This window comes from Muntiacus reevesi, chromosome 18 (genome assembly GCF_963930625.1).
Source record: "Muntiacus reevesi chromosome 18, mMunRee1.1, whole genome shotgun sequence".
In the NCBI taxonomy this organism is placed as follows: domain Eukaryota; kingdom Metazoa; phylum Chordata; class Mammalia; order Artiodactyla; family Cervidae; genus Muntiacus; species Muntiacus reevesi.
In genome coordinates, this window is record NC_089266.1 from 13225061 (window position 1) to 13248618 (window position 23558).

Here is a 23558-nt window from a genome sequence, read left to right on the forward strand (position 1 = left end):
AGTTGGTACATAAAATATATCTCAGTAAAGCTGTTTTTTTTTTTTTAAAGAGATAGCTATGGATTTTTCCAGCAGAGTAGACGTCTACGTTCAGAGAGAGAGAGACACAGATAGCACGGAAATTGAATTATGAGTGTGTACAGTGAGAAGTTATGGTCCCTGTCCGCAAGAAGATGACTCTGGTTATCCTGAATTTAGACAGCTTTCTAAAGGAGACTGTTCTCTTCTGCAGCAGTGGGGTGAGGGGGAGCTTCCAGGTGTGGACTAGAATGACCACAATTTAGGTCAGAATTTGATTCTTACATGAAAAAATAGTTATCACGACTTGAGTAGCAGCAGGTCTTTAGGGTACTGAAGGCTAATCATCAACATACTTCATGATCTTCAGGAACAGCCGCCCTGCCCCTAAGCGGGGACAGAGGCTGGCATCGGCCATCATGAATGGAAGGAAAAATAAGTACCTGGTGGCCTCTTGGGCTGTGGCTCCTGCATTCCTCTACTTTCTCTGCACGTTGGGTGGAAAATGGCGTGTTGGCAGAATGAATGCTGGAGTACGCACTCTGGAGGAGATGGTTCTAGATGGGTGTTGAGTCCTCTGCTTTATTCATCTCTGGCAGATGTCCTTAAGACTTTCCATCCTGGGCTTCATTATAAAACAGGCTAAATGGCTGTTTAAACTGCATGTCAGTAGTCTCTGTCATGCCACACGAGGCTGGGCAAATCTCTCAAGATGACAGAGAGTTAGAAAGAGCCCCTTTCTGCCTAGGACACACTCGCTTTACCCGTGACAGAGAAAGGAGTCGAGGGTCACCGGCCACTTCCTGGCTAATGCCCTGAGCAACATTACACAGTACTGTTTGTTGATTCAGAAACACGAAAGCCGGAGCTCACCAAGATTTTGACATCAAGTATAAAGTGAGTCATTCTTTCATTTCCCAGCACTCTGATAAAAAGGGCCAGCTCTTAAAACTCCTTTTTAGACTTTAGTGGAAGTCGACTCATCCATCTCAACAAGTTAGCTAACATAAGTTCTTGATCAGATTTATCTAAGAGTTCTTCACTTTAAAATATATATATATGTATTTTTTGCTTCTTTTAAGTTTGGGTGAACCATGGCCGTCTAGAATTCCTGTTGTTCCTGAGCAAAGAGAAAACATCATCATCGTTTAATTTCTTTAGAATTAATCTGATGATCTTCAGGGTGTTGTTTCTTTCCCAGAATGAATCATCTAGAGAAGTAAGATTGGCCAACAAATGTAATTTGATGACAACCTGTAAGAATGCCGTTTAAGCACTTAATCTAAACAATTAATCTCCAAAGGCTGCTCCCCACCTGATGTCACCTATACACGCACATGTGTATATGCGCGCGTGCGCGCACACACACACACACACACACACAGAGTTTAGGTCTGATCATACTTGCTGTGTTAAGGTCAGATCCAGGTGTTTCTGAGCATTAGATTGTGTATTTTTACACTCCAGTTAACTGATTTGTGTATTTATTCAGAAGTGAATGTACCAACTGGGGAAAGAGAAGTCACCATCAACTTGTCTGCTAATATAATTAAGGTGGGGCTTCCCAGGTGGTATTGGTGGTAAAGAACCAGCCTGCTGATACAGGAGACGCAGGTTCAATCCCTGGAATGGGGAGATCCTTTGGAGGAGAGAATGGCAACCCACTCTAGTATTCTTGCCTGGAGAATCCCATGGACAGAGGAGCCTGGTGGGCTATAGTCCTTAGGGTCGAAAAAAGTCAGACAAGACTGAAGTGACTTAGCACAGACTCGTAATTAAGTTATTGAAGACTTCAAATGCTTTGGGGTCTTATTTGCTGGATTATTTAGAGTTCTTCAAAGCTCTCCAATATTTTCTAGTTTTAACCATCATGATGGGATTTATTAATATTTACTTATTCTTAAAATGGCCAAGTTTCACTTATCTCTTGACTCTCTTACGGGAGTGTTTCCAACTGGTGTAGATGGTTTATAGAGATGGTGGTAGGGCGTCTTAATGAATATTGTGCCTGTGCTTCCTGAAAAGTCTCATGGAGGACTGAAGAGTCCCTAGAAAGCGCAGAATTGCACTGCTCACTTTGCCTATCTGAGCCATCTCTGTCTTCATATCTTAGACAGATTGTGAAAGTTGCTTGTCCTGACCTCTCAATCGCAGCAGTGAGGAGCTGGGTAGTCACCCTGTGTCACAAGATCTTGGCTGAATGTGGCCTGGCTGTCACCTTGCTTTTACGTGCGTAATAAAATAGCACTCTGTGCCTCGGCAATGCATATCCCATGAAACCTTTCGTGTGGAAAGTAAGAGGCTTAAAAATTCAGTTTCAGTTTTGTATGCTTGGATTGCTCACAGTCACATTCCACATGCAGAGGAGGCAAAGAGAGAAATTAGATTTATCAATTGCTTTCTTGCTTTAGTCCTCGTAATGGTCCTGTGGGCTGGATATTATCGTCCCATTTTACAGATGTGGATTATGGAGGCTTGCATGGCTAGTCAGTGGCAGACCTGGATCCATGCCCACACTGGTCAGACTGCAGAGCCCAGAGTCTTTGCTTTCCCAGTTCTGCCTTCTCTAGAATCCCAAAGCTGGAAGGCGCATTGGAGGTTATTTTGTTCTATCTCAATAAGCACACACAGACACACACACACATTAACACATTTCTTAAAGATTAAATAACTTGTTCAAGATTATCAAAGGAAATAATTGGGGTAGGGTAGTTTTCTTGTTCCAGGTGAGCTAACAGAGTGATATAAGTTTTATCTCCTGTTGAATAATCAACTTTACCTAAGTATTAAACCAAGAGACATTCCCCAGCTTAACTTTGATAGATGAATCATACTCCTCTTTGAAAAGAACTTTTATAGTTCATGCTCTAAAAAGAGAACCACCTCTACACTTTCAGAAATTATTCCTTTTAATGGCAGTGACAACCTTTGGCTTTTCATAGACATCAGCAGCAGAGATGTTCACTGATGGGCTCCTGTGGGTTTCTCAAAATTAGTGTCTGGAAATAACAGTGGGAACAGGCAAGAGCCACCATGTTTTTTGCACATTTCGTTGAACACCTGGAAACCCTTCACATGGAGGTAACCAAATCAGGGAGTATGAAAAGTGATCGAAATGTGTTGTTTGGTATACTTTCCCTTCCTGCTTCGATGGCTGCTCCTTGGACACTTGTGTCTCACCTTTGCCAGCATTGCCTCGGAGGCAGTTTACAAACCACACACACAAATTCATATTGTTACTCTAGCGTCACACCTCCTGTGGGGGCTCAAATGAATTTTCTAACTTGAGGAGATTATTTTTTCGACAATGGAGCTCTAAAATATTCTTTTCAAAATTAAAAATTGTCCTCCAGAGACACTTAACTGTCATCAAAATAATGAAAAAAAATGCAAACAGACCTATGTTCCACAGCAGAGATTCAAGGATGTTTCGCTCTATATTGACACCAGGGGAATAAACATGGAATGCTCTAAAATGAACCATTTGAAGGAGACTCCAGTTAACTGGGGGCTTCCCTGGTAGGTCAGCTGGTTAAGACTCAGCCTGCAATGCAGGAGATCCCAGTTTGGGAAAATCCCACGGAGAAGGGATGGGCTCCCCACTCCAGTCTTCTTGGGCTTCCCTAATGGCTCAGATGGTAAAGAATCCACCTGCAATGTGGGAGACCTGGGTTCGATCCCTGGGTTGGGAAGATCCCCTGGAGGAGGGCATGGCAACCCACTCCAGTATTCTTGCCTGGAGAATCCCCATGGACCGTAGCCCGCCAGGCTCCTCTGTCCATGGGGTCACAAGAGTCGGACACAACTCAGCGACTAAGCACAGCACAGCACCTCTTAATTGGATGTGTACATTCAGGTCAATCTTTTTAAAATAATTTTTTAAAAATTATGGTATAACACGCGTTACATAAAATTTTCCATCTTTGACCATTTTGAAGTGTAGAGTGTGATGGCATTAAGTACAGTCACCCCGTAGGCCACCATCACTACCACTCATCTTCAGAACTGTTCATCTTGTGAAACTGACACTCTGTACCTATAAACAATAACTCTCTATCCACCTCTCCCCAGCCCATGGCAACCATCTTTCTTCTTTCTGTTTATGCACTCACTACTCTAGGGATTTGGTCAGCATTTTTTTTTTTTCTTTCCTTTAAGGCATTGGTTATATTACTTTGTCATTAAACTCATATATCATTTCCTGAAACAAACTCAATAAAACTTGAATTAACGGAAGCTAACTAGAATTTTTTCTTGGAATTCTGCTTTCTAAGGAGGAAAATGACAAGATGGACCTGTATCCATATTTGGGATGGCATTAATGACTTGATTACTGACCTATACCTTTGCAGCGACATCTGAAGTGCTTGAGACAGTTTTAATTCAGGAGTCCTCCTATACTGTCACTTAACAGAGAAATCATATTTTTTGTTTGAAATACTTGCTATGGAAGGAAAAAGTACCGGCATATTTTAGAAGTATTTGCAACAGAGTTGGCACTGACATGTGTTCTCTTAAAATAAAAGATAGAATAGTTGACTAATAATAATGCTTTATTCGTATACCAGGTGGAAAGAGACCTGAGACACGTAGAAAAGAGACACTTTTTCTAAATAAAGAAGTATAGTTAAAATGTTAGCTTCTTTTTAAAAAAGGATGATGTTTAGTTCAGGAGAAAAAATTTGTCATTATGACAGGTTATCAATAAGTCAACTTTGTAACATTTTCATTGTTGTCAATCTGCTTAGTGATGTCAAAATCACTAGCCAACAACCTGGATTTCATTAGATTTTATAAGATTATGGTCCTGCTGCTCTCAAGGAGCAGTTTGTGTCCGGCACTGTCCAAGGAAGGAGTGGGACGTTGGGACTTCCCTGGTGGTCCTGTGGTTAGGACTCCGTATTTCCACTGCAGAGGGTGAGGGTTCAGTCCCTGGTCAGGGAACTACGATCCTCCATGCCATGAGGTGTGACCAAAACTCTTTAAAAAAAAATAAAGTAATGGTGGGTATAAAAATTTTGGTCTTCAGTCTGAGAGTTTTGCAGTGTGCCTGGGACACCTTACAGATGTCCGTTTGATCTCTAATGCACTGAAAACCCAGAAAATAACTCTTGTTAAAGTAATAATTAGCAGTTTAACCAAATAAGAAAAAACACGATAGATGCTTGAGAAAACAAGGCTTGTAATCACCTGCTTATGTGGACAGGTAGTTCTGGGAGTAGGGGTTATCACTAAAGACTAAAGCTTGTACTTGAGCCCCTGGGCATGTCTTCTGAAACGTGTTAGGTTCCCTATGGTGTGTAACTTTGTGACTTGTGCCTACATCAGGAACATTTTGCTGAGCTTACCCTGGTCTAAAATAATGATGATGATGATGCTGGAGCTGATGAAAAGGCAAAGCCATTCAGGTCACCTAACATTTATCATCATTCCAGACTTTTCAGCCTCCATAAGAGTGACATGGGGGATAAAAGTGGTATTCTCAATACCTGAAAAGTGCTGTGAAAATAGACCCTACTTTTGCTCAACAAGACAGGTTTAAAGATATGAAATAGAGTTATTTAATCCCCCCAAGTGCAAAGAGTTTGATAACTAGCATTGTATTTAATCATTGGGGTACAGACTGTACTGTGTACACTGGAGACCCAAATCTTGGACTATTGAAAGTTGTGGTGAATACTTTTTTTTGATGTTATATTTTCCCTGCTCTTAAAAAGGCATCGTGCCCAAAATGAAAAACCTTTAGATTCAGGATTCAATAGTTCACCTCTTTTGGACTGTGTCTGATGGAAACTTGGATGCAGCTGAGTGTAATTATGTTTTTCAGCAGTATGACTTATGGTGCTGCAGAGATGGGTGTTTCTTAGAGATTTCTTGCCAAGTTTGGCTGAAAAGGAGTTTGGTTGTTGTTTTCTTAAAAAATAGTAATTAGGCTATTAGTTATCCAAATGGAATAATCCCCCTTAAGCCTTTTCAAGAAACACACTTCCAAAAGGGTCAAGTATATTTAAAATCAGCCATTATTTACATAGTATTCAGCCTTCTGCCTGAGCTCTTTTAATCAGCTTTTTTTTTTTTTTAATGTTGGTTATGTCTGTCAGAAACCATCTTATATTTTAAAGGGATTCAGGTACATGCATGCTTCAGTCCTGTCCACCTCTTTTTAATCCTATGGACTATAGCCTGCCAGGCTCCCCTGTCCATGGGATTCTCCAGGTAAGAATACTGGAGTGGGTTGCTATGCCCTCCTCCAGGGGATCTTCCCAACCCAGGGATCAAACCTGCACCTTTTATGTCTCCTGCATTGGCAGGCAGGTTCTTTGCCACTAGCACCACCTGGGAAGCCCCCAAAGGGGTTCAGGAATGGTTCTTATATCAAAAGCAGCCAGATCTGTAGCTTCACAGAAGTTCATCCTAGAGTCATCTATTTTTCGTCTGCATAACAACCACATCCAGTGTCGTCCTGGCCTCTGGACAGTCTCTGCTGTGGATCTGGAGAAGGCATGGCCCATGCTCCTTGCAGGCATCTATCTTTGAGAATGCTTAAGAGCAAAGGAAAAAAAGAGTTAGGAGTGGTGACCAGGGCTAATGGACTGTGATTCCAGGATGGAAGCCAGGCCAGTGTTTTGATCACTGGGTTCAGCATCCACCCCGGGTGTCTCTCAGATCTCCAGGCTGGGGTAGAACCTGTTCACCCTGATGGAGATGCACTTTGCCGCCACCCTGTACCCCATGACGTACCTTTTGGGTGTGTCTCATCTTCAAACTGGAAGATCGGCTTTCTCTCCCTGTGGTTGGGTCTTTCTGAAGGGCAGCTCAGCCACACCTTACAGAGTTCATGTTTTAAGTCCTGGTAATTGCACCACCTCTCACAGTGAGTAACATTGCTAAAATGAGGCATCACTTTCAAACATGATTTTTCTTTCATTTTCTGCTACCCTTCGTTTTGCGCTTACTCCTGGAGCCAGAGTCCTTCTATTGCCCTAAGTTGGGGTTTCTGGCTTTGGGTGTTGTGGTATGGTGTGGAGTTTAGAAGGACTGGTTGAGGCTTTGCTGTTTGATTGTCATGAATTAATTTAAGAAGACTGGATATTTTTTGTGCCTCAGTTTCCTCAATTTTCAATATCCCTCTTTTAAAATTTTTTCATTCTCGTATAATTTAAAGGTTATAGTTCTTTACAGTTATTACAAAGTATTGGCTATATACCCCCTGTTGTACAATACATCCTTAAGCCTGTCTTATACCCCCTAGTTTGCACCTCCCACTTCCCCACTGCTATGTTGCCCCTCCCCACTGGTAACCACTAGTTTGTTCTCTGTATCTGTGAATCTGCTTCTTTTTTTGTTCACCAGTTTGTTGTATTTTATAGATTCCACACATGAGCAATATCATACAGTATTTGTCTTTCTCTGACTTATTTCACTTAGCATAATGCCTCCCAAGTCCATCCACATCGCTGCAGATGGCAAGATTTTGTTCTTGTTTATGGCTGAGTAGTATTCCCATTCCCATCTTTTTGCTTCCATGAGGGTCTGATCACTTGACATATAAGCCCATCTGGCAAATGTAAGAGACAATAATAATTAATAATAATAAAATAATAATAATTAAAAAGTATGGGTGCTGTCTGAACACCTGGTGATCCTGCATTCCCTGAGCTGTGCATGAAATGACATGATCTCATTACCTTTAAATACCTTTATTTTAGAAATCCATCTAGTATAATATTCACTTTTGGAGTCTGTACTTTCCAAATGGCCCGTGGGAAAGAATCCTGAGGTTTCCAGGGCGATCCGAGTTTGTCCCGTGGAAACGTTATGTCATAGTAACATAGTAACGAATGCTTAAGGATTAGTTTATTTCCAGTCCTGCGGAGGCTATAAATTGCTTCCTAAATTTTTATTCTCCAACATCATGATGTTTATGTTGCTATGGTGGTGTGTCTCTTGCTTGGGTGTCAAGATTGTCATTGGAAATAGATGGGCCAAAATAACAGCGTAACAGGTGGCTGTGCTTTGTGATGTTGTTTGTAAAACTATTTTATGAAGTCCAGTGCGAGTAAATCATGCAACTGTGCCCTTTACTGTATTTTGTATTTTAGAACATTCTTTTTTTTTTTGTCGTAACACATTCTTCCTCTTCCTGTTTTATATATAACCTTTCCCCTTTATCAAGCAGCACCAAGCTGATTTCCTGTAGTAACACAAGGCAAGATTTCAGCTCATTTTATTTAGCTGTGGCTGTCCCTTCCTTATTTTGTGTAATTGGAACCCTCCTTCTAAAAATAATCCTTCTTTTTTTAAATCTGATTCTTTTTATAGCTGATGTGCTCATTTAAATAAGCCTCTTTTTAATATGCCATTGATATATATATGTCAATACATACACACACACATACGTATATACACACATATTTGTATACACAGACTTCCTTCCCAGTCCTGTGGACTTCCTCTGTTACTGACCTTTCAAAAATACTGAACACGGTACTCTAGAGCAAGGGTCAGTGAACTTTTTCTGTAAGAGGCCAGATAGAAATATTTTAGAGTTGCAGGCTGTAAGGTTGCAACAACTAAACTCTGACCCTGAGACACGAAAGCAGGCGGAGACAGTATGTAAATGAATGGGTACGGCTGTGTTCTGGTAAAATTTTATTTATGGACCCTGAAATCTGAATTTCATGTAATTTTCACATGTCATGAAATCTTACTCTTTTGCTTTTTTTCACCCCATGCATAGCTCATGGGTCACACAAAAACAGGTGTTGGGGGGTCTTTCCTAGTGGTCCAGTGGTTAAGACCCCGTGCTCCCAATGCAGGGGGCCCCAGGTTCAGTCCCTGGTTGGGCAAGTAGATCGCACATGCCACAGGTGAAAAAACATAGATCCCACGTGCTGCAGCCAAGACCCGGTGCAGCTAAATAAATAAATAAATAATAAACATTAAAAAAAAAAAAAACCAAAAACAGGTGTGGGCTGGCTTGGGCTCAAGATATTGAAGGAGCAGTGCTGAAAATATGGAAACTAGTTACTTCAGCACCTTATACTCTGTTGATGCTTTAGTATTAGCATCGTCAGTTTTGGAAGCTGCATCAGTTTTGACTGACAAGGTGATCAGTTCACCCACGTGACCTCCTGGCAAAGCTGTCTCTGCATCCAGATTTTTGTTTGAAATCTACAAAAACAAGTAGCCTGATAGCGACAACAGCCATTATCATAGGACTTTGAAATGTAAATGTAATGAACAGCATCTGCTGATTTCAAGTTTGACAAAATGTTTTTGGTTCATGCTTCTGTTATTTACTGTGTTAGCTAGTCCTCTTAACTTAGTGCCAGATGTGATAAGCATGGCTTTCTGTCTTGATCCAACAGTACAGCGACTTTTCAGTCACATCCAAATCCTAAAATATAGGTCATCGCTGCTTACCTTAGTTGCAGAAACCAGTAAGCACTTGGGTATAGAGATGAAGCCCTCAATTATATTAATAAGATTAAGAATGGATTATTCACTACTTCCTCATTAGTTTTAATTTTTTAAAATAAGGTTCTCATGAGATATTTTGTGAAACAGTTTAACCAAGATTATAATTTACCATGCAGAGGAGAAATTTTAGTAAATGGTGAAACCAATTTTTTTTTTTTTTAGTGTACAAACGTTTAATTAAAATCATATATTTGTCTGTGGGGACATTTACTTAGCAAGGCTTTGCTTTTTCACAGAAGAAGGGAAAACAGAGAGGGCCAACATTTATGGAACTTTCTAGTATGCCAGGACCACTGTGTTTATTACCTCATTTCACCTTCACAGTCATCCTTCAAAGCATTCGTCGATCGGTCATGTTCGGCTCTTTTTACCCCATGGACTGTAGCCCGCCAGGCTCCTCTGTCCATGGAATTCTCCAGGTAAGAATACTGGAGTGGGTTGCCATTTCCTTCTCCAAGATCCTTCAAAGTGGATCCTTTTATCTCCATTTTATGGATGTTGAAACTGAGGCTCACTGGATTTGCCGAAGTCACCCAGAGAATCGGTGGCAGAGCTGGCTTCTGATGCACAGCACTTTGGTTACAAATTTCCATTTGCTTTCTCCAACAACACCATTGTTTTCCACAGTCAAAGAGAAGTTGCCCCTTATTCATTATCAAGTTATTTGTGTTAATTTAGATAGTTGATCCTAAAAGGGATATATGTTCCTGAATTTGTTACTGGAATGATACATTTCTGGAGTATATATCTGTAGAAAGTGTTATATAAAACAAAAATATTGACCTCCTTAGTGGATAGAGTGTGTTCAAGTTGTAACTACTTGCATTCGCCGATCTTAGGTAAAACTGGAAACTAGATTCAATTTTCGATAACCTTACAGTAATATAAATCTTGAGGGAAGCCTAATTGTTTTTAGAAAGCTTCTGTATTTATCTCAACTCTACCTTGTAAAAAACGCATTTCAAGATGTCATTATATGAATATTCAGAAACTAATAGAACCTAGATAAAAATATGTGATAATCTATAGATATCATTTACGTTGGGGATTAAAAATACATTACTTCAAGTGAAAAACAAGTCTTGGAAACAAGTTCTTCACAGTTCCATGTGCTCTTAATTACTTAGCCCAAGCCCTTAAAGCAGATTTATAAAAGGGAGATGAAACAACTTCTCAGGGTAAAAATGTGAAACTCTAAAAGTATTGATATTTTAATTGTATGAAATTGATTCTTTAATTATAGCTGGTGCTGGGAATGACAAAACCCTTGCTGAGGTTGTTCCATGAGGAAGCTGGTTTTTTGGCTCTCTGGAGCTGGTGGCCACTCATGCTTTAGATTATAAGCTCTTTGGAGGATGGTGATTGTCATGCCTCTTTCTAAAAAATTCTTCCTCTTTTTCTTTCTTTTTAATGGTGTTTTGCACACTGTGGTTTTTTAGTTAAGATTGACTACGAATTTATGGTCATTTAAATTCAGATCCACAAGTCTGTATCTCCATCGTGTGTGCTTAGTTGGTCAGTCATGTCCGAATCTTTGTGACCCCATGGATGTAACCCACCAGGTTCCTCTGTCCATGGGGATTCCTCAGGCAAGAATTCTGGAAGGGGTTGCCATGCCCCCCTCCAGGGGATCTTCCCAACCCAGTGATAGAACCCAGGTCTCCCACACTGCAGGCGGATTCTTTACCGTCTGAGCCACCGGGGAAGCATCTTCATTGCTGCCCTGCAAATAGGCGCATCAGTACGACCCTTCTAGATTCCATATATATGTATTAATATGATATTTGCTTTTCTCTTTCTTATTTCACTCTGTATAATAGGCTCTAGAGTCATCCACCTCATTAAAACTGATTCAAATGTGTTGCTTTTTATGGCTGAGTAATATTCCATCGGATGTATGCACCACAGCTTCTTTATCCATTCATCTGCCGATGGTGGGATGAATTGGGAGAGTAGCATTTAAACATATACTTTACCCTACCTAAAATGAATAACCAGTGGGAATTTGTTGTATGATGCAGGGAGCTCAAATCCGGTGCTCTGTGACAACCTAGAGGCATGGGATGAACTGGGAGGGGAGAAGGAGGTTCAAGAGAGAGGAGACATGTGTATACCTATGGCTGATTCATGTTGTTGTATGGCAGAAGCCAACACAATATTGTAAAGCAATTATCCACCAGTTAAAAAAATTGAATAAATTCAGATCCAATTTTTGTGTTGATTGTGGTTTGAAAAACAGGAGAAAGGTATATTAATTGCTCTTTTAAATGTTTTGGTTTTTATTGAATAGTTATGAAGCAATACACCCATCCACTCATTTGCCCAGTTTAATAAGTAGAATGATAACAAGTTCATTTAACCCTCTATGTGCCCCCAACTGATCCCAGGCTCTGTATACACGTGGCATCCCAGAGGAGATAGTCTTTAACAGCTTGCTGGGGTTTTTCTCTATTAACTTTTTGTCTTGAAATATAATTCATATAACATAGACTTCATTCTTATAAGTAAGTGTACAGATCAGCAGTTTCAGTGTATTCACAAAATTGTATGGCCATCACTGCTCTTATTCCAGAACATTTCTACCACTCAAAAAGCAACCCTGTACCCACTGATAATCACCTCCCCAGCCCTTGGCAACCACTGATCCACTTTCTATCTTTACAGATTTGCATGTTTCAGACATTTCATATAGATGGAATCATGCAATACATGGGTCTCTGTGTCAGCTTCTTTCCCTCAGTATGGCATTTTCAAGATTTCTCCATGTCGTGTGAGTTAGTACTTCACTCTTTTTTATAGCTGAATATTACTTCATTGTAGGGATATATCACATTTTGTTTTTACAATTATCAGTTGATGGACCTTTGGATTGTTTCCACAGCTTCCGTTCTGCTGGATAGATAGACCTAGAGGTGGAATTGCTGGGTCTTATGGAAAGTCTGTTTAACTTATTGAGGAACTGCCAGAGTGTTTTCCACAGTTGATGCACTGTTTTACATTCCCACCAGTTGTGTATGACTGTTCTAGATTCTCTGAATCCAAGCCAACACTTGTTACTTTCTTTTTTAAAAAATAATTTTTAAAAATATTTATTTATTTGGCTGTGTAGGGTCTTGCTTGCTGCATGTGGGCTGTTTTGTTGGGGCTCGTGAACTTTAGTTGTGGTGCTCCGGCTCAGTAGTTGCGCCATAGAGGCTTAATTGCTTCATGGAAGTGGGATCTTATTTCCTCAAACAGCAATGGAACCCGTGTCCCCTGCATTGCAAGGCGAATGCTTAACCACTGGACCACTAGGGAAGGTCCTACTTTCTGTCTTTATTCTAGTCATCCTTAGTGGGTGTGCAGTCGGAGCTCAGCGTGGTTTGGATTTGCATTTCCTTAATGACGAGTAATACTGGACATCTTTCCATGGGCCTATTGGCTATTTGGATATCTTTGGAGAAATTTCTATTCAGGTTACGTTGTCCTTTTATTGTTGGGTTCTAAGAGTTCTTTCTGTATTCTGGATGTTAGACCCTTATCAGGTAACATGATTTGCAAAAATATTCTCACATTCTGTGGGTTGCTTTTTCACTTTCTTGATAATGTCCTTTGAAGTGCAACAGTTTTAAATTTTTATTAAGTTCAAGGTATCTACTTTTTCTTTGATTTCTTGTGCTTTTGGTGTAATATTTAAGAAATCATTCCCTAATCCAACATCACGAAGATTTATACTTATGTTTTCTTCTAAGAGTTTTATCATTTAAGCTCTTACATTCAGGTCTTTGGTTCATTTTGAGTAGTTTTTTGAATATGAAGTGAAGTGAAAGTGTCAGTCACTCAGTCATGTCCGACTCTTTGCGATTCCATGGGTGTAGCCCACCAGACTCCTCGGTCCGTGGAATTCTCCAGGCAAGAATACTGGAGAGGGTAGTCATTCCCTTCTCCAGGGGGTCTTCCCGACTCATGGGTCAAACCTGGGTCTCCTGCATTGCAGGCAGATTCTTGACCATCTGAGCCAGATTTTTGAATGTGATATAGAGTAACAATCTAAATTCATTCTTTTGCATGTGGATACCCATTTTGTGGCAGCATCATTTTTTAAAAGCCTACAGCACCAATATTCCCAGGGGGTCTCCCATCCAAGGACTTCCCAGGCCTGATCCTGCTTCACTTCCAAGATCCAGTGAAGTTGGGTGTATTCAGGGTGGTATGGCCACAGACTCAGCATCATTTTTGAAAAAACCCTTTTCCCTCTTCTATGGCAGAACTCAATCTTTTTTACTCAACATTTTGATCCTAAGATTGAAACCCATGGCCCTGATTCGTTCATTTTTATGGCTGTATGCTGCTGCTGCTGCTGAGTTGCTTAATTGTGTCTGACTCTGCGACCCCACGGATCATAGCCTGACAGGCTCCTCTGCGCATGGGATTCTCCAGGCAAGAATACTGGAGTGGTTTGCCATTTCCATCTCCCGGAGATCTTCCTGACCCAGGGATCAAACCCATGTCACCTGCTCTGGCAGGTCGATTCTTTACCACTGTGTCACCTGGGAAGCTAAGCCCTTAAGGCTGTATAGTGTCCTTCATATGAATCTGCCATAATGTATTTAATTCATTCTTCAATCCATGCACAGTGGGTTGTTTCCAGAGTTTTGCTTTTCTGAACACTGTGGCTGGGAACATACTTGAGCATGTGTTTTACTTCCCACGTGTGAGAGTCTTTCTGGGGAATATGCTTAGGAGTGTAGAGTTATGCACATGTTTCCCCAAAGTAATTGTAATATTTATGTTCCCATGAGCAATGTAGAAGAGTTTACATTTGGGAAAATTCAGTTTTTAAATATTCTATTTGTTCAGTGTCTCTTTGAAAAGTCATTACCTAAAGGGAAGATGTAGTAAAATTTGCAAGTGGGATTTGCCTCTTGGGCTTCTGATATTTTATGAGCAAGAATTGTTCTAAACAAGCAGAAGGCCAAGAGCTGGAGAACTGACTATCCAAAGTATCTCTGTAAATTTGTAAGTATTAGTGTGAGGCTTAAACAGATCTTTAGCTGGTTGAGATGATGACGCTTTTGCTAGTAGTAAATAAGGGTGTGTGTGTGTTCGTTAAAGCAACATCGCACCAACCTATTATTACTCTCTTACACAGGGTCTGGAGCTACTATAGTGTAGCAGTTGACAGAATCAGGGAACTAAGGGTAGAGGAGGGAGGATTCCCTTTCTTGGAGCCCGCATATTAGTGCAGAATAGCTACGCTAAGACCAAATTGTGTCCATGTTGATGAGAAACATACCCTATCTCATCCTATAGCATTATGCGAAAGAGTTGACTGACAAAGTTGATTAGGTGGTACCTAGAACCTTGAAGGAGATGAAAGTGTTCTCTGCTTGTGATTACAGGGAGTTACACCTGGAAAACACAACAGGCTCTATACTGGACCACCAGTGTGGCCCAGGTAGACGGGTGTCAACAGGGATAGCCATATAGAAGGTGAAGAAAGGCCTTTGGAAGGCAGACAGATGAGAGATGCAGGCAGCTTACCTGGCAGCATCAGAGAAAACACGTGGGAAAGTGCTCCAAGTCAGAGTGGGACTCAGGGGCAGGATGTCAGTTACAAAGCAGGAGTGAGGGAAGAGGAGATTGGTAAAATGCCCCAACCCTAGGGGCACTCGAGTAGCTCATCAGACCTTGTATTCCAGAAACTGAAACTCTAATACAAGGAGGCAACTTGATCTCAGGAATAAGTTGATCTTATGCCTAGTGTTATAGACTGAATGATTATGCCCCTCCCAAATTCATATGTTGAAACCTAATCCCCAATGTGATGGTATTTAGAAATGGGGTTTTTGAGAGGTGATTAGGTCCTGAGGGTAGATTTGTGTCATGAATGGGATTAGCATGCTTATAAAAGAGACCCCCAGGACTTCCCTGGTAATCCAGTGGCTCAGACCCCAAGCTGGATTGGGGCCTGGGTTCAATCCCTGTTCAGGGAACTAGATCCCACATGCTACAACTAAGACCCGGCACAACCAAATAAATAAACCCAGACCACCTTGAAGGTTGTCCCATTAGTTTGAATAATGAGTCCAAACTCCCTAGCAAATATCCTTGTCAGATGGACTCTCAACTCGACTTTATAGCCCTATTAGTTGTCTTCTCATTCACACATTCATTGCCTGCCACACCAGGCTCTGTATATAGACAGCCCCAACCCTTGTCAGCTACCGTGCAGTTGAGAGCAGAGGTCTGCAAACTACATTCTGTGGGTCAATTTTTTTTTTATCAATAAAGTTTTATGGGAACACAGTCGCATTGCTTTGCTAGCACACTGTCTGTAGCCGCTTTCTTGCTATAATGGCAGCGTATAATAGTCATGACAGCGTCTGCATGCTAAAATATTTGCTATCTTGTTCTTTACCACTCCCTGGCCTGGAGTTAGAGAGAACAAACCACAGAAAAGAAACACAAATGGCTAGGAATAATGACAGGTCACGAGGAATGCTGTGCAATAGAGAACTGCGGGCAGAGGGGAACCTCTTTCTGTAGGGTGCTTCCCATGCATCTTCATGTACAGCCAAATTGAAATTCTCATCGTTTTCTAGTTCTCCTCTGTGTGTTTCTGACTCCCAGTCTTTGCCCGGCCTCCCCATCTACTATGCTCTTTTGTTGCCATCCACTGCTATAAAAATTTTACCTTCCCCTCAGGGGTCAGATGGGATGCCACATTCTCAGAGGTTTCCTGTCTCCTCAGCCATAATTCATTTCTCTCCTACCTTTCTGTTTCTTTTTTTCTTTTGGCTGCTGGGAACGTGGGAATCTTAATTCCCTGACCAGGGATTGCACCTACAGACCTTGTATTGGAAGCACGGAGTCTTAACCACTGGACCACCAGGGGATTTCCATCTCTTGCTTTTCTTTAGCTCAGGAACCTCTCTGGGTGTCACTTCCATTAGATATGAAGTTTCTTAATACCAAGACTCACATCTCATTCTTCTCCAAATCCCTATGGTCAACACACCCTTTTTTACAGTGAGTTTAAGCCTTTTTGCATGACATTTAAAGTCCTCCAGGGCAGACTTCTCCCAGCTTCATCTTCTGGCCCTGTCCTATCCTTTGACCAAATCAAACTAATTATGGTCCCCCAATGACTATGTAGCTAACTTTTAATATCTCTTCTTTTTATTGCCTTGGCTCTCTTGAAGAATCAGAGCTAATGAAATGTTGGCTATTACAGTTCTATGAACATGGTTATGTAATGGCCTCACAAGGCCCTTAATAAATGAAATCTAAAATGTTACATCTTTTCAAACCCAGAAACTCATTCAAACTTTATTCTCTTTGAAGATTTATAACATTTTTTGAAGATCATGTTGTCCTCTTCTTTCTTCTGAATGATTTGCCAGGAACTTTGGTTGAAAATGATAAAGTCCCAACTTAGATAGGATAAATACGCGATAGTCACGTCTTTTGGAAGGAAAACACTGACTTTTAAAAATCACTCTTGCCTGAAAAACAAGCCTGAATGTTTTTTATACTTACGTGTAAAAATGTACTGCTATTCTTTGCTCTCATTTGTGTGTTGAAGAATGATTGCAGAATTGAAGGCACCAATATCAGTGACTCTTAGGAACACAGGTACTAACTAAAACACTCATTTAACTTTCCAAATCATGCTTTGTCCTTTTCTTGTGTAAGTGTGCGCCCCTTTTCATTGTTCTTATGAATGCTATTTTATTTACAATGAAATTTGTATAATTTCAGTCACTGTCAGATTAAGAACCTATGGTTGCAGCTATAGATAACTTAAACCTAGGGAAAATGAAACAGTCATGGGGAGTTGGGCGAGATACAGTATATTTCTGCCTAGATTCTTCAGCCCCTGCCTCTCAGTACAGGGATGCTGATATAACTGGATAGGGTCCTACCATATTTGAAAATGGCTTAGATAGTGAAGAATCTGCCTGCAGTGCAGGATACCTGGGTTAGATCCCTGAATCGGGAAAATCTCCTGGAGAAAGGCATGGCTACCCACTCCAGCATCCTTGCCTTGGAAAATTCCATGGACAGAGGAGCCTTGTGGGCTACAGTCCAGGGGGTCACAAACAGCCAGACATGACTGAGCGACTAACATGAGCATGAATATGTGGAAAGTTCAGTTTTTGCTGCACCACACGCTTTTAAAGTTTTAATTATTTATGGCTGTGCGGGGTCTTCATTGCTGCGTGAGCTTTCTCCAGTTGCAGTGCGCAGGCTTCTCACTGAGGTGGCTTCTCTTGTTGCAGAGCACGAGCTCTTAGGGCACTCAGGCTTCAGTAGTTGTGGCACACGGGCTCAGGAGTTTCAACTCTCTGGCTCTAAAGCCCTGGCTCAGTAGTTGTAGTCACAGACTTAGTTGCTCTGCAGCATGTGATATCTTCCTGGACCAGGGATTGAACCTGTGTCCCCTGCATTGCGGGGTGGATTCTTAACCACTGGACCACCAGGGAAGCCCATTTGTACACTTTCAAAATAACTTCTCGTCAACTGTCCTGCTGAGAGCATATTTTTGTACTCGGTACTGTGAAAAGTTCTTTCTGGTTTCCTGTAGGTATGGAGGTTCCAACAGCTTGGTCAATGGAAAGAGGCAACATATTAGCGTATTCTTCCCTTGGGAAGTGTGTGTGATAAATCTCACCAACAGATGATTTGAATCTTAAGGTTACCAAGCACATAAACTTATTATCAGGGGATGATTGGATAGTAGGTTAAGATCTGTTTATTACCTTGTTGTAGACTATTCTAAAGCCCCCCATACCTATTTTGCACCCTCATGGACTGTAGCCCATCAGGCTCCTCTGTCTATGGAATTATCCAGGCAAGAATATTGGAGTGGGTTGCCATTCCCTTCTCCAGGGAATCTTCCCAACCCAGGGATCGAACCCAGGACTCCAGCATGGCAGGCAGATTCTTTACTGTCTGAGCCACCAAGGGAAGCCCATACTTGTTTTTATTAGAGACTAAATTTCTAACTTGTTCAATTGGTTTGTTTATGGCAGCACTGCTCTGCTGTTCCTAGGAGAAGACAATTTTACATTTAAATGGAATATTCTAACTTTGCCTAGTAAGTAATGACCTAGAAATTACAATGCAGGGAAATGGGATTTCAGTGTTTCATGAAAAAAGTTCCTATCACAAGACCATCATATTTTTCATTCTTTGGCTAGGTAGGCAGATTTCTGCATATTCCGTGAAACAGTCTTTCTGGAGGAGGAGGAAGCAAAAATGAAAGATATCAGCAAGCAGGGATGGCAGTCATTTTCGGGACTCTACTTAATATAAGCATGATGAAAATGAATGCCTTTGACCAGAGAAAATAGGCAGGACTGATGCCCTGGGTTTCGTTCGGAGGTCATTAGCCTATGAGAACTTCGTGCTACTTGGGTCTAGCTTGGCATTACTGAGTAGCCTGTTCTTTTTATGCCAGCTGATCGGTAAGGAGCAGAGGACAGCACCCTCTTTGCCCAGATTAACACTAGGTTGATAAGTCAGTAAATTTAAGCAGAGACTTTACTGTGGCTTGTAACCATGAATAAAACCTTGCTTTGAGGAAGAAGGAGAAAAGGAGAGGAAAAAGGTGGAAGCAAGAAAGTTGAGGGTCTTCCTGTGTGGCTTAGCCTCCATGCTCCCAATGCAGGGCGCCTGGGTTCCATCCCTGATCAGGGAAGTAAACCCTACATGCCATAACTGAGAGTTTGTGTGCATAGCTGAAGACTCCACTTGCCACAACTAAGATCTGGTGTAGCCAAATAAACAAATAAAAATAAATAAATATTTTTTAAAAAGAAAGATGGCAACAGGAGGTGGGAAAAGACAGGCAGCAGGTGCAAAGGGTGAGGGAGAAGATAGCTACAGGTTGTGGAGAGGTAGACACTTCTCCGACTTGGTCAGTCAGCTCTGCTTCACTGGCACAGATTCTAGAAGTTTCCTAATTCTTAGAGCGTAGATAGGGTGTATTTCCTAGGAAAGACAGATTTATATCCAGCAAACCTCATCTCAAGTTGCTGTGCCAGACTCTCGGATCCTTCTCTGCGTCCTTGTCTCAAGTTTTGTCGATTCAGTACATGCTTTAGAGCTAAGAGTGAAGCCAGTCTTTCATCCTTATTTGGGATACTTTCTAGTTTTGACCTTAAATATGGGATCAGGACACTTCTGAGAAAGGGAAGACCCTATTTTTTTCCTCCATTACAGGGTCAATGGACTCATTAAAAAAAAAAAATCCTTTTATACCAGAATGATCCACCTCTGGCTGTACGTAAAGCACCAAGTTATCAGAGGCCTTTTTTCCCTTTGTGCTCTGAGCTCTTGACATCAGTCTTCCTTTGATCCCCAAGGGGGTAGCAGGAAAACAATGCTTTTCACATTGGAGCTATAAAAAGGCACTCCGTGGAAAGGAATATATTTTATTGATCAGTGATCAGTGAGTCTTTTTTAATGGCATGCTTTGTATTAAATGTGATTTGAAAACCTTCAAAGGAAAATTCTCAGGAATTATTAAGTCATGGCCTGTCAGCATGCCTCTGAATGCAGCCAGAAGCAATGGAGCAAAAAAATCTCAATGTGTAGCCAGATTTCTAAATTCTTGGAGACCCACGACATGAATCTGTTCAATTTTCTACTTGTATTTTTATTTCCATCACATTTCCTAACATTTAATATATTTTCTCCCCAGAGAAGCACTTAGTGCCTTAATGTTCAGACATATTTTCCAATATTTCTTCTAATCAAATCAGTAGTCCTCGGGGCTTCCCTGTTAGTCCAGTGGTTAAGACTCTGCTTCCAATGCAGGGGGTATGTGTTCAATCCCTGGTGGGGGAACTAGGATCACACATGCCTGCGGGGAAAAAAATCAGTAATCCTTCACTTATATAGTCTGTATGTAGCTGAAGGAAGATCAGAAATGCCTTATGTGGGTGCCCATTCTTATCCCAATGATTAGAATTTTATCATCCATGAATAATGCATTATCCATGATGTTAACTAGAACATACTCAGCTCCAGTCTCTTTGGCTGGGGCTCTTTTAAGGTCTTTCTGGGTACAAAGGGGAAGGCGGCACTCTGGGAGACCTCTGCACACCCCTCCTTGGCTTCTTCTCTTCCAGGCAGGCTGAGCGTGGGCTTTCTTCTTCATGGCACTGGTGAAGACTTGGCAGGTGGCAAAAGAACTGTTAGTTCTTCACCCTGTGTTGGATGCATTCACACATACAGCCTGTATATAAGATCGAAAGCCTTTTTATCTTGGTGCCAAAGACTTGGGAAAAGAGGATGGTAGCTTTCAAAATCCATTTATGTTATTCCTAACCTCTTTGTGTAGTGTGTAGTATGATGTTAGGGGAAAAACCAGCTTGCTCTAACAGATGACACCTCATCCAGGTTATGGCGGTTCTTAAATCGCCTTATGTGAAGTACCACTCTTTTTGTGACCTTAGAGAAGCTATCTTAATCTTCCTGTGCCTTAGTTTCCCTACTGCCTTGAAATGTGGCAAAGTTACACTGTCCACTGATCTAGTCAGTATTTATCAAGGTCTGGAAATACAAAGGTGAGTGAGCCAGCAAATCCTTCCTTGGTGGGAATCATAGTCTAGTAGGGCCAAGGCAATTAGAGACCTTCCAGAGATAATATTGAGTGGAGAATTCCACATATTGATGATACACGAGGCCAACAGGAAATGACCTCAAATTGAAGTTAAGATTCACAGTATGAGAGATGAGCTTAATATCTGTGAACGCTTGGAACCCAGAAAGGTGAGCTGGTGTAACTTGCAGGAAGTATGACTCACTTGTGAATGTAATGAAGAAGGCTTAAAGCAAATCATCTGAAGAAAGGCTGTACCGATATATGCTTCGAAAGACTTAAAGGAGAGGCAGAGAAAAAAACAAAATAGCATGTCCCCTGGCCTGTCCTGGGAAGAGAGGAGCTCATAGACCTTTGACATTGTCCAGCTACCATTACATAGAGTTGGAAGGAGAAAACAAAACAAAATAAGGGGATTTCTCTGGAGGTCCAGTGGTTAAGCATCTACACTTCCAGTAGAGAGAGTGAGGGTTCTATCCCTGGTCGGAGAACTGAGAGCCTGCACTCCATGTGGTGAGGCCAAAACAAACAAACAAACAAATAAGGCTTCAGAGATAGACTGAGTTTAGATCCCAGTGCTGCCGCTTCTTACTAGGTGCTTGACCTTGGACAAGTCATTTCAACCCTCTGAGCTTAAGGTGGGCACAGGGAACTTTACTTGATGCTCTTTAATGACTTATATGAGAAAATAATCTTAGAAAGAGTAGATACATGTATAACTGATTCACTTCACTGTACACTTGAAACACAGCATTGTAAATCAACTATACTTCAGTAAAATTTTTTAAAAATTAAAAAGAAATTTCAAAAAGGTGGGCTGAGACAAGGAACTGTATTCATTATCTTGTAATAACCTGTAATGGAAAAAAAAATCTGAAAAAGAATATATCTATAAAAGAATATATATACATATGCATATATATATATAAAGAAATCACTTTTTTGTGCACCTGAAATTAACACCTGAACATTGTAAATCAACTCTGCTTCCATAATAAGCACAAATAAATAAATATAAATAAAAAAGTGAACTGAGAAAGAGTGGTCGTGTGGACGTGCCTCAATGGCTTCTGTGTCCTGATCACTTAGTAAATGTGAGCTCTGCTCTAAGGAATGAAGCTCTGATTTGAACTCAGCAGCTCTGTCTTTGCTCCCAAGACTTCAGCATCCTTGCCTTTTTTTTTTTAATGAGAAAGAATACAAAGAAGAGCTGCATTTTAATTGTTTTACTGCTCAACTGCTAGCTGTTTTGATAGATTGAACAAAGTCCATTGATTCTTTGTGGAGGAGTACCTGCTGGAGAGTGTGAGTCAGCATCTGCGTTATTAACTTGTTCAGAAGCTTTTTGTGGCAGATTGATTTAAAAGCTCCCAACAACATGGGAGGGTTTTATTTAATAGAAATATTGTCAGGACGGCATTGAGATTTTGAGTTTGGCTTTCAAATCAAGCAATACAAGTTGAATAAAAGTCTTTCTTCTGACAGATTGAAGAATCATGATGGATTGCAGAAATACTCTCCATCATCTTGTAAGGCTTTGCCTGGGGGAGGTCATATTCCCCTGGAGCACCCTGACCCCAATCTAAAGGTGAGCATGTGGGTTTGATATAGAGAGCTGGTGAAATATGGTCACTAGTACTTTCAACTTATAGGGTTACGTGGTTCTGGGGTTAAGGACAAATGAAAGAAAGTTGTTAAAGAAACGAAGAATGTTTTCATAGTGCCTTCAAAAGCAGGCTCCAGATTGGTATCCTCCAGCCTGGAAGGAAGATATTGCCGGAGTCTCACATGCAGAGAGTCGTAATGTTCCTTCTTGAGTGTCTTGGACTCTGGGCTGAAACATCCGGATCAGTTTCACAGAAGAGGTTTTGAGTAGGTTCCTTGCAACCCTGAAAGTCACACTTCTCTGAAATTGGTTTTAACACCAATCCAAACCCCACTGATGTTCCTGTTATGTTTTACAGCTATTTATATGCCCTTTAATAAATGACCTCTGGAGAGAAAGAAGGATCAGTAGTTCATTGTGCAGGAGGATCAGGCCCTAACAACTGGCCACAGCTTATTCAAAACCTGCATTGCTTCACCAGAATTTCTGACATTAGGCAAACTTCTTCTTAAAGGGCCAGCGAATAGCTTTTTTTTTACTTTGCAGGCCACGAGGTCTCTGGCACAATCCTTCAATGCTGCTGTCATAGCTCAAAAGTAGCCATAAACAGTAGGTGAGAGGGATTTATATGTGTGACTGTGTTTTAATAAAACTTTATTTACCAAATAGGCCATTGGCCTGCCACCCCTGGTTAGCTAACATCTTCATAGATCATCATAAACTTCCTGTAACCTTGTGAGTGTGAAAATTACACTCTGGAGTAAAAAACTCATTTGAATATAAATTTGTGTTTAGAGTTTCCTTACTGATGTATCACAATGTTTTCTTACAATGCACTTAGTTTTTATTTAAACATTC

At 41.0% G+C, this 23558-nt stretch overlaps 1 protein-coding gene and 1 pseudogene across 1 annotated transcript in view; one reads left to right on the forward strand and one right to left on the reverse strand.

Annotated features, from left to right (window-relative positions):
• PITPNC1 (phosphatidylinositol transfer protein cytoplasmic 1) overlaps positions 1-23558 on the forward strand; it is a 253207-nt gene that overhangs the window by 10404 nt on the left and 219245 nt on the right. The window lies entirely within an intron of this gene.
• Positions 13587-13704, reverse strand: LOC136150339 (5S ribosomal RNA; annotated as a pseudogene).